General features: G+C 38.7%; 1 pseudogene; it reads right to left on the bottom strand.

The window, feature by feature from the left end:
* Positions 1 to 6,020: 6,020 nt before the first annotated feature.
* On the bottom strand, positions 6,021 to 6,126 carry LOC116097971 (annotated as a pseudogene).
* Between the last annotated feature and the right edge of the window lie 5,810 nt (positions 6,127 to 11,936).

Here is an 11,936-nt window from a genome sequence, read left to right as displayed (position 1 = left end):
CTTGGCATTTGCATCTTGTCATGTCATTATGGAGCAAGTTTATGTTGCATTTGAACTTTTTTTTTTCACTCCAATTACATGTGGTGAATCAGAACCTTAGTGCTTGTGCCCCAGTGCCCTCCCTGGATCCAAGAGCCATGGAGAACCCCATTTCCACGACTGCCAGTGGCTCCTAACAGTGCCTTCCTCGACTTTTAAATAGCAGATAATGTAATTTGTTCTTCTCTTTGAGAGTGAACCAGATCATTTGCATTGTAAATCAAACCATTTCTTGTCTTTTTTCCATCATTTTTGATTGCTTTTGGCTACTTAACTCAGATAATTTCATCACAAGCCATATGAAAGAGAGCAGAGAAGGATTTTAAATAAGTTTAGATGTAAGTGCAAAATAATTCTATAGCAGAAGCAGATGGCTCCTGAGACTCTGGTAGCAGAGGCTGATGAGAAGTTCTCAGAGAGCCTTCCTGGAGTCATGGGAAAAACACAGCAGCATCTCTTGAAAGGTGAGTTTGAAACTCCATGTGCCGCAGCTTAGTGTGAGAGACTGGTATGGTGTTCTCGGTCAAAGAGTGAGCAGGCCTGCTTCTGCTCTGATTGTCCTGGAACCCAAATGAAGTCGGAGTGGGATTCATTTCCTGCCATCATGTTTATAGGATGACGAATGGAAAAAAAAACACTCCATATAGATTTTTGCTTCATGTGCTTTAACAATTTGGGAAAAGCAGCCATTCCTTGAAATCATGCTATGGAAAATGAATTTCAAATCATCCCCAAGTTCATTCTTCAGCCTAAAATCCTTTAGATGGCCCTCCTTGTTTCTGATGTGATGCCCATTTCTCCGATATGTAAGTATGTAGGAGAAGCTCTCTAAATGGAACATGAAGATCTTGAGCTTTGTGGGAAGGCTGTCCCTCCTTACCTGCTCCAGGGAGCTTCTTTTTTTATTCCATAATGCTTGTAGAACATGATTTTAATATTTCCAACTCTTAATATTCAACAAACAGAATAATTATTTTAAGATATATTTCGTTGTTATGTCTCCCTTTTCATTTCTGATTTTGTTAGTTTGGGTACGGTCTCTGTGCCCTCTGGTTAGTCTGGCTAAGGGTTTATCTATCTTGTTGCTTTCCTCAAAGAACTAGCTCTCCAGGTAGCTTCTTGACAACGCCAATGAGCAGCGGGCATTGAATCCCAAGTACTGTCTGGGGAAAGCATCTTTGGAAAGAGATGGAAGAGTCCAGCCTCACAGGCTAACCCACCTCATTCGACATTATTTCTGAAAAAAAAAAAAAGTTGTGCTTTCTTCTGGGAAGGGTGGATGACTGAAGAAAGTAAGGTTCTTGAGAGCCTTACATTAGAGCTATGTGCTCTGTGTTAAGTAGGGAACTCTGATCCCTAGTGATTGTCTTAGTTAGGGTTTTACTGCTGTGAACAGACACCATGACCAATGTAAGTCTTATAAGGACAACATTTAATTAGGCCTGGCTTACAGATTCAGAAGTTCAGTCCATTATTGTCAAGGCAAGAACATGGCAGCATCGACATGGTGCAGGAGATGAGAGTTCTACATCTTCATCTGAAGGCTGATAGCAGAATACTGACTTCCAGGCAGCTAGGAAGAGAGTCTTAAAGCCCTCCTCCACAGTAACACACCTACACCAACAAGGCCACACCTACTCCAACAGGGCCACACCTTCTAAAAGTGCCACTCCCTGAGCTAAGCATATCCAAACCATCACAGTGATCAGCGATGCTGACCAAGCTTCCTCACTCCCTGCTCTTTTGGTTGACTCTCTCTCCTTTTTGAACACTTTATTCTTCTATTACCATGAGCTGGCTCTTCTCTTACTCAGCCTCTTACAGTTGCCTTCCTGCTTTAACTCTTCACTGCTCCCTGGCCCTCCATAACCATGCTTAGCTAATTCTCCATAACCATGCTTAGCTAATTCTCCATAACCGTGCTTAGCTAATTCTCCATAACCATGCTTAGCTAATTCTCCATAACCGTGCTTAGCTAATTCTCCATAACCATGCTTAGCTAATTCTCCCAGCCCCTCAGTTATTCTTTTCATGTCCCAAACTTTACTTGCTAAAGATCCCATGCCTCCAAAGAGTTCTTCCAAGAGGGAGAGTCACTATTGTTTAATACCTTGTGGACTCGACGTTTGAAAGACAACCTCTTTATTACTCTGCAGCTTTCAGACTCTTTCCATTCTTCCCTCTGGTCCTGCCTGCCTGTTTAAGGCTCAAAGCAAGCATGCTAGTTCTGAAGACCTCTTCCACTTAACTCAGCCTTCCTAATGCTGTGACCCTTTAATACAGTTCCTCATGCTGTGGTGACCTCCAACCATAAAATTATTTTTGTTGCTACTTCATAACTGTAAATTTGCTACTGGTATGAATTATAATGTAAATATAATGTGTTTTCCAATAAATAAGTGTGTTGAGGGAAATATTAAAAATGAATCCAAGCTATTGCTGGCATGGCATCAGCAGGCTGGCCGGCCAGCCGCTGGTGGACAATTTTTGGCCTGATCTCATCTCGAAGAGACTCTGCTCAGAGCTCCAAAATCTCTCCACCCAGCTCACTAAGTTCCCACTGGCGGGTTACTACCATGCCAGCTCCATTCTTCAAAACTCCCTTGGCCTTTTGTGGTGCACATCAAATAAATCCACACTTTGCCAGCATACCTTTCTCTCTGGAACCCAGATAAGCTGCCATGTGAAGGAAAACACCACACACATGTAGTTCAGAAACAATGGTAACTCAATCACTGGGCACAACAACTAGAACCTAATCTTGTAAGCCATATTAAATTTAAATCCTCTGGTAGTGAATCCTGGTGAATCTGCCACAGAAACCAGGAGACACTGGTAGCTACATCTTGTCCTCTCCCTTATCACCATTCAAAAAGCCCTCTCTCTCTCCTGCCTACTCTCTTTTCCCTATCCAACCCGGAAGTCCCACCTACTCACACAGTGATTGGCTCCTTTATTCATTAGGGGGTGGTTCAAAAGAAGTCACCTGAGTATGTGACTCATTCCTCTTTCCAAACAATCCCTCCTGAGAAAGCAGAATTAACAGCAAAATACAAACAATACCAGGGCCATCCACAACATACGTGTTTTTCAAGATAAATATATTTTCCAGTGGTCTTATGTGGCTCCAGTGAAAGAATCATGGGATCCCACGAAAGGACTGAGAACTGCTGTTTTAAACCTCTCAGCATGCTTACGTTGCTGCTATAGGCTTAGTCATTATGAATGTGCCAAAGGTCACACAAATATAGAATTTTAGCTTTTGTTTAAAACTAAAATTTTTAATCCTTGTCTAGAGCCACACATATTATTTCTATTCTGCAACCTATGTTTACCCATCATGCAACACTGGCTCAGCCTTCCAACATGCTATCGTCATCCCCTTAACATTTACTAAACCTCTGCGGTGCTTCAACCTTGTCTTTTTCCCTAAGATACCTTCAGCTCTAGCAGTCAGTCTCCGCTGATTCTATCAGCAAGGTGTGCAAAAATAACCCGTGCCCCAGCTGGGCTGCTTTTTGACTCTCCAGAATCTCTCCTCCCCATCAGATCTTCTCCAATCACAGATCCACAGAAGAATCCACTGGGCCAATTGCCCTCCTCATTGTGTTCACTCACTAGAGGGAGCCCTACAAGGGGTAGACCAACTCCTTATGGACCAATGAAATGGCTTTGGCCACCATCACACATCTGAAGGGTCTAAATCAGGCAAAAACTGTCATAAGATCTCATTCCAGATTGCAGTTTAATCAGTTCTTTTGTACACTAACAAATGGGTTTTCTGCAATCCCAATTTTTTTTTTTTTTTTTTTTTTTTTTTTTTGGTTTTTGGAGACAGGGTTTCTCTGTATAGCTCTGGCTGTCCTGGAACTCACTCTGTAGACCAGGCTGGCCTCAAACTCAGAAATCCGCCTGCCTCTGCCTCCCAAGTGCTAGGATTAAAGGAATGCGCCACCACTGCCCGGCTTGCAGTCCCAATTTTTAATAACAAAAACTTTATAGGATGATAAAACCTTTATGTAAAATACCTTAATTTTATAATTCTCTTTTTAAAATTATTGTTTTCATTTTTTTCAGTTGCAATAATTTTAAACCAATGGGCACTGACTTTTTACTACTACTGGGTGTCAAATGCAGGCCAGTAGGGGAGCTTTGATTATCTCCATCTCTCCAGAGCTCAAGAAAATGAAGTCCTTACTGTGATATAGGTTTCTGGTATTCACAATGCAGTGGAGGCAGGGCTATGAGGACATTATCTAATGAAAAATGTCTTAACTCATAAATGACATTGATCACCTTCCTTCACAGATATTAGAACCAACCCATTACCTCTCCAACCACAGGGAAGATGGAAATATCAGTCATCTGTGTGCCAGGGAGTGCTGACATGATGTTCCTCCTTACTGATCTCCATTACCATAAGCACATTCTAGTACTGCACTATACTTTTTTCTGCCATAACTTGATAGAAATAACTACAAGGTGGCAGAAAGAGAATACATCTTGAAGCCACTCACTGCAGGTTCCAAAGTCATTCCTCTGCTTGTTAGCTGAGCCTGTGTAACATTAGAAAACCTTTGTGAACCTCAAATCTGAGAGGAGGTGGACGAATATTAGATAAGACAGGCAAAAGAATTCAATCCAACAGAATGTAAATCACGCTCATGGTCATTTTGAGCAAGAGAAGGGTCCTCAACAAGTGTTACTTTCCTCTCTTTTTTTTCACTGCCTTATTAACGCATTGATTTCTTTTTTTAACATTTTATTGTTTTCTGTGAATTTTACATCATGCACCCCAGTCCTATTCATCTCCTCTTTCCCTTGAACCCACCTCCCACCCTTGCAATCTCAGCCACAACAGAGAAAAAAAATCTTGTTGTGGAAGCTGTAGTGCACTTCTTTGCATGCAAATGCTTATTGCAATAACTTGTTGGTCAGTTAAAAGGCTTCTGGTTTCTGCTATTCGATTGATACTGGAACTTCATTCGGATTCCTTTCAGATATCCTGCTGTTGACCTGTGTTACAGAATTCCTGTGGTTTTGGATCTGTAGGACCATCCTCTTCATGTACTCAGTAGTTCATGATGTTGGGGTAGATGTGGGGATTGGCCAATTCAAAGCACTGCATCTGGAACTGAGAGGTATCTGAGTTGGTCAGACTTCTGGCTTTCTTGTTTTCAAGTCCTAGAGACCAGCTTACCTGGTCCCCTCTGCCTTCAAGGTTAGTGTTACTGGGTTGCCTGGGCAAGTTGTAGAGCCTGCTCTCCTGAATGCTGAATCTGATAAGCCCATGCAAGTGGTAAGGGGTGCTCGTCCATGTCATTGCATGGAAGAGAAGTAGAAGAGCTAGGTCTTCTCTCCTCATACCCTTGGAGCTAATTCACCCTTAACTTCTGCAATGTTCAGCTCCCAAGCTGGCAAAGGGCATGCTCAGCTCTCCTGCTTTCATGTCCCCAAGGGAAGCTTTCCCACGATGCCCAGGTGAGGGCTGGGGTCAGTTCTACACAGCCATCGGACAACAACATGTTCATGGATTGCAGCCCATATGAGGGACATCCAACTGACTTTTGGTGATAATCGCTCCCTGATGCTGTAGGTCTATGGATCCACCTGTGGCCCCCAATGTCAGTACAGGCCAGGACCCCAACATAGTCCTAGGTGGAATCACCAGCTATTCATATCAGGCTGTTCCTCACTACTGTCAAGTGTCCTGTTAGGCCTCTCTGCATTGTGCCCACATCCTTCTGTTTCACTTTTTCTTCCAATTCTCCATCACTTACTTGATCCTCTTACTGGTACCTGGGGACTCTGAATGTGTGGGGTCATCTTGAGTGTGGTCTCAGGCATGCTATGCTCCATTCATGTATTATAGTGCAATGCAGTAGTCAGCTTGAGCATGGTCTGTCCCCACAAGCCTGCCTGGTGCTCGACTGGTGATCACCTCAGGCTGTCATCTCATGGTGTTTTCTCTTTTTTCAGGGAATATTAGGTTACTACTCATTCAGATGTTATGGTCAGAACACTGAGACGTAGCTTCTCTCCTTTCTGACATACATGAGACACACCAGTCACACCAGTTGCACCTGTCACACCTCCCTGAGCATGGTATTTTCTTTCTTTGTGTTCCTTCTTATAGTTCTCTATGACCATGGATTTGCTCTTGCCTTGGTTTTATAAGAATTTGCCTTATCAGCATCTGAGAACAGTCACAACTGTGCTATGAAATGCTATAATTTCATCAATATTCTTTTACCAGAGTTGTGTTCTCCATGGTTCTATTGTTAAAGAACTTTCTTTTTAGTCTTTGTAAGATTTTTTCTTTTAATCTTTATAAAATTAATCTCTAAATAATTTGTGTGTTATTCCACATCCTGACCTGATTTTAATTGTCAATTTGAAAAGACCATACTCTACCCCATTATGTAAAATATAAATCTTTCTGAGATAAGCACCCCTGTTGTAAACCTTTATATTAAATGAATATGGGAAACATTTTGTATTTAGCTATACATACATACACTATCAGATATAAAGTAGTTAAATTTGCTAAGACTGCCTGTAACACCATAACTCATAACAGGTGTCTCTAGTCACCAGTCTCTAAGTGGTGGTGCACACTTGGAACTCAGCACTCAGTAGACTTGAGTAGGAACATTAGGCAGTAGAAGTCACAATTGACACATAAGAAGTCGAAGGTCAGCCTAACTACGTGTAACCCTATTTAAAAAACGAAACGGAACAATAAAAAAGCTATGGAGCAGGGTAGCTTCCTTCTGAGAGGGTGTGTGCAAACATTTGCACTATGTTTTTCTCTGAGATTCACGTAGTTTTTTGGCCACATTTGAACCCTGGAAGCTATGACATCAGCCCAAGAACTCCTACTTATGACGTACTACTGGGAGTAAGTAGGAAGATGTGTGAATTCCTGGGTTCTGCAGAACTGTATTACTTACAAATGTGCCTGCAAAGAATAAGTCTTCCTTCCCACCTGCAATGCCAGGGCTCTGAAAGCAAGGACAAGAAGGTGTCTGGCTAGTTTTCTATGGTGTTTTTATAAGTACTAATTCCAAATAAAAATTAAACTCATGATCTCCAGCTATTCTCATACCATATAGGCATTAGAGAGGTAAATTTTAAAACATGCCATTTCAAATAAAGTTTTCATTGCACAATAGATTTGTCTACATATATTCTATTGCAGAGGAGGTCAGACTCTCATTGAACTATACTGACATGAAAAGTAGGAAAGCCTAATAAAAATACTTGTGTTTGTATTCTGAGATGTCAGGAAGGAAATAATAACATTAAAATAATGTTTTATATCAAGCCTCAGAAGTATGTGACACTAGAGAGAGAGAGAGAGAGAGAGAGAGAGAGAGAGAGAGAGAGAGAGAGATTTCAATAGAAAGATTTGGGTTCGATGGATACCTAGTTAAATATGTGCCAGGAGCCATCAAGAAGAAGCTAATAGCTAGCAGGTGATCTACCTGAGATGGTTCCACTGTGAACTGTTAAAGTTAAGGATGGAATTGATTCTCTAGGCAAGGCCAAGAGGGATTTAATTTTAGGAAAGATTCCTGATATAAATTTTTTCCTGTTATTATTAAATATATCTATAGCAGTCACTAGGCGTTAGCCCATCTTTCTGAGCAGATTTCTGTAGAACAAGGAAGATGTACTGTCCTGTAGTGATGCTCCATAGACAAAGATGATTTCTTTCTTAATTCTTAAGAATGATCCTATAAGAATTTCTAAATTTATATTGGTAATTATTAAGCTCTTTTATAGTAGGACTGCTATTAAGTCCTTTTTGATGTCAAAACTTCATTGAAAACTCTGAAAGTCTTCAAGTGTCACCAGTTAATTGCTTCTGAGATAGCAAGCAGGTATCTACAGCTTAGAGCATATTCCAAGAGGTTGTAAAACAATTAACCAAAGGTCATAAAAAGGGAACTAAGGATTTACTATAGATGCAAGAACAGAAGATAAAATATTGACTGGGTTTATCTATATCAAACTTCACTAATACACTAGTCACAAAAATTATTTTTTTAACTCACCATAAACTTGTAGAGCTGGTGACAAATGATCAATGTTTAGCTAGATAATTACTCTTAATGGATATGCATTTAAACACTCTCTATTCTACACTTTTTATTTAATTTATGATTTGAATTTAATGTGTAAACTTTTGGTGAACTTTTACCATGTGATCATGTATTCTGAAAGATATATAAGTGCTGAGGACAAAGAGAGGAAAAAGCCTTTTTTAAGCAGAACTCAAGAAGAACTTAAAAGTAAAGGCATAGAATTGGGAGTAATGGCACTAAGAGTAGGAACGGTATTGTAACATCAGAGCAGGAGAAGAGAGCAAGACTGAACTCTGCAGAATATGGCAGGAAAGAGGAAAAAAGAAACAACTACAGAGAGAGCAGAAGGAGCAGGCAGGCTTCTCCTTACCACAGAACAGAACAGGTCTATTCTTAATAGCAAGGCAAGCTTAATCTCACTAAAAAGAACAAAGCTTTCTTCTTACAGACTTGCCTTTAATTTACTCAGCAACAAAAGGGTAGAAGCTTTTTCTTTCTCTATGCACTAAAGATTGGAGGTCATTTTTTCATCCAGAATGAGTGAGTTCTTTCTGCACTGGTGCTTTGTCTTTTGCTCCATATACATATGTAAGCATGGATGTGTGTGTGCGTGTGTAAGTATGTAATTATGAGGTAAATATGTAAGATGGATCCAACTGGTTTGAATAGATATGTATGAATATATAAGCACAAATCTATATGTGAATTTATTACTTTAATCCAAACTTACTTATGTAAATGTTTTTCTTTCTGGGAGAGTGATTCTTTTCTCCTGGTTCAATAAAAGTTTACTGTTCCAACCCTCCTCCTAGCTGGACAAGCAAGAGGTATCTGGACAAGAAGGAAAAGGCTCTAGCAATTAATCTTTTACTTAATCCCCTGCTGTTTTATGATGAGGTGCTAAGTGCCAGAGATTTTATGATAAGGTGCTAAGTTTCTGGCCTCAGTGGGACTTAGGGAGGTCAGCTACAGCAGCAGAGTAACTTAAACCTAAGATAGGCAAACATTTTATATTTAAACAGCAACCCTAAATATCTTGTAGGCCCAAGTCTTACCCTAGACAACACACTTCCCCCTCCACTGCTCAAGAGGAACCACCAAGAAAGAAGAACCCTGGGCTGGCCCCCAGTAAGTATGATACATTAGAACAATATCAATATTTTCTGGCTGGGTCTTCTGTGAGCAGCTGCTTTCATAAAATGAACTCATGCTGGATTGACAAGAGTTCGGGGAAATGCTTTGTGGAAGTTATCTGGGCTGTGTGTCAGTTGCAAAGTCCACATTGAAAGAACAATAGTTGACACAACAGTTTGTTGGGTCTACTTTGGCAAAGCCCCACAGATTGATGGTTTGAACAATAGAAGATTAATTTCCTGACATTCCTCAAGCCAAGTCCAAAATCAAGGAGTTAAGTAACTAAGTGTCTTCTGAGATCTTCCTCTCTGCTTGTTCTCTCTCTCTTTGATGCCTGTGGCCTACTAACTTTCTTTAAGGACAACAGTCATGCTATCTCAGAGCTCTTCAGTACCAGCCTTTCTTTTACCACATCTCCTTAAAGACCCTATTTCCAAACACATTCTGCTAAGGTTAGGATGTCAAGCCATGAATTGGGTGTGGGAATGGTTATACAGTTCTTAACATTGAGTATATCTTGTTTTGGCCTTAATAAGAAGTGCTCAATCTACTGTTCAGTGACAAGCAAATGTATGCCTTTATTTGAGCATGAGAGGAAATCCAAAACAACGTACTGACATTAATTAAAGCTGAATAGATATTAAGTCATCAAGTAGTCAGTACTGTTGTCATGGAAAAGCAATAAAGTTTTCCATTGAAGTAAATAAAATGCATAATTCTGTTAACTCCACTGGATTATTGTTTCTAGATTATTGTTCACTGTATTATTATTCAAACTAAAAATGGTATTATAGAAAGACAAATTTTTAAGACCTTCTAATCCATCCTGTTAATATATACAACATATAAAGTATATTAATGAATCAGCAAGGTGACTCATAATCATTGGCATAATACTCCCATCCTGCCTACAAGTACTTAAATAAATAAATAAATAAATAAATAAGTTTAACATTTAAAATAAAACACATATATATTCATAACTTTTTCCATGCACAATGGACAGCTCAGACACTTATTTTTCCAGTGAAATGCATACAATGTTGAACTGATTAATAATACCAGAACATAATATGAACACTAATTATTATCATCTTTTATGAAGTTAAAGGCAAAGTCATCATTCTTTTTAATGTCTATCTGGACAAGTCTCAAAAGTAATTTTAAGAGTAAAAAATTTTTTGAAATATTTTACTTAATTTTATGAAAATTAAATGTAATATTAATAAAGAAAGGACCATTTGATTTGGATCAGAACACTAATGGATAAGAATAATGAATGATTGGGTTAATACTGACCCAGTTTAGCTACAATTTAATTAAAATGACAGTAGCTGAATTTTTTAAAATAAACTTTAAATAAAGAATTAGAAGAAACCACAAGAATTTATAATTGAGAACATTTTGTTACATATTGAAAAGGCAAAGACATTACAAAGTCATTATGAACACAGAAAATAATATTGCCAATATCATAAAATCCCCATTTTTAAGGTAAAATTTACATAAGAGTACAGAATACATATTTTAGTTTCTTTCAAAACAGACTGAATATTCTCAAAATTAATTCATCACTGGTAGATGTTTTAAATACTTAATATTAATTGGGACATTCTACTCCACCTTGAATCATTTAGTTCCTAGACAAAAGACATACAACACTTATATTTATAATAAGCCTTGAAAGCACTAGAGCTGGGCAGATATTCACCCTCTAAGCTATTTTGCCTAATTCTCTATCCTGTGCCACTCTTACTCCAATTGTCCAGTCGTCATGGCCATGTTTTCACGATTCACTTACCCTATAGCACCCCATCCTGTCTTCTCCTCTCTCTTCCTTCTCTCCTCTATCCCATGGTCCTGTCTCAGCCTCCTTTAGCAAATCCTACCAGTATGCACTACGACAACCAGGTTTTTAAAAGTAGAACACTAGTCTTGTGTGACCAAAACACTTTAAAACATGAACATATCAAAACCAGATTCTTCCCCTTATGATAACGGTGGAGGGATAAGGATAGGATTCACTGCTTCACCCTGAACAACAGGACACTAGACACAATCTACAAAACCATGAATTTTTTTCAGACATGGGATAAAAGCAAAAATAGTATGTGATCCCTGAGAGAAGGGAACATAGGAGATAAGCTCTGTCTTAACCCCAGATTATTGCTTAGAAATAATTTAATTCATAGGTAAAATCTTCCAACAAAAACACTTTTTGGCTAAGATTTTATCTCTTAAGGAGTTCTTCTTAACATTAAGTGAAGGAACAATATCAATTACACACAAAACCATGTTAAATACCAAAAAGGACATGATTTCTAGATCATTTTGTGAGGCCAATCTTAACCAAAAACAAAACTAGTGTCTCTATCATAAGTGGAAATAGAGTACAAAGCAGAGAGTTACAAGTCAAAATACTTCATGACTATGGAAATAAGTATCCTATTTTTAAAAAAGTTTGGGACAAGCAATTTACAGGAGCACAACCATGGTGAAAGGAAATGCTATTATTTCAATGATACAGCTTAACATCAGAAAAAAATCAGTCCTTGTATTTTACTATATTAATAAACTATAAAATAAAGGCATATGCCCTTATATAGAGACATTAAAAAAATCAAATTACTCACGCATTATTTTCTTTAAATTCTATGTTTTAAAATTAGCTTC

The sequence above is a fragment of the Mastomys coucha genome, unplaced genomic scaffold (assembly GCF_008632895.1).
Source record: "Mastomys coucha isolate ucsf_1 unplaced genomic scaffold, UCSF_Mcou_1 pScaffold2, whole genome shotgun sequence".
NCBI lineage: Eukaryota > Metazoa > Chordata > Mammalia > Rodentia > Muridae > Mastomys > Mastomys coucha.
Note: the sequence above shows the minus strand (reverse complement) of the source record. Positions and strands in the feature narration are given on the sequence as shown.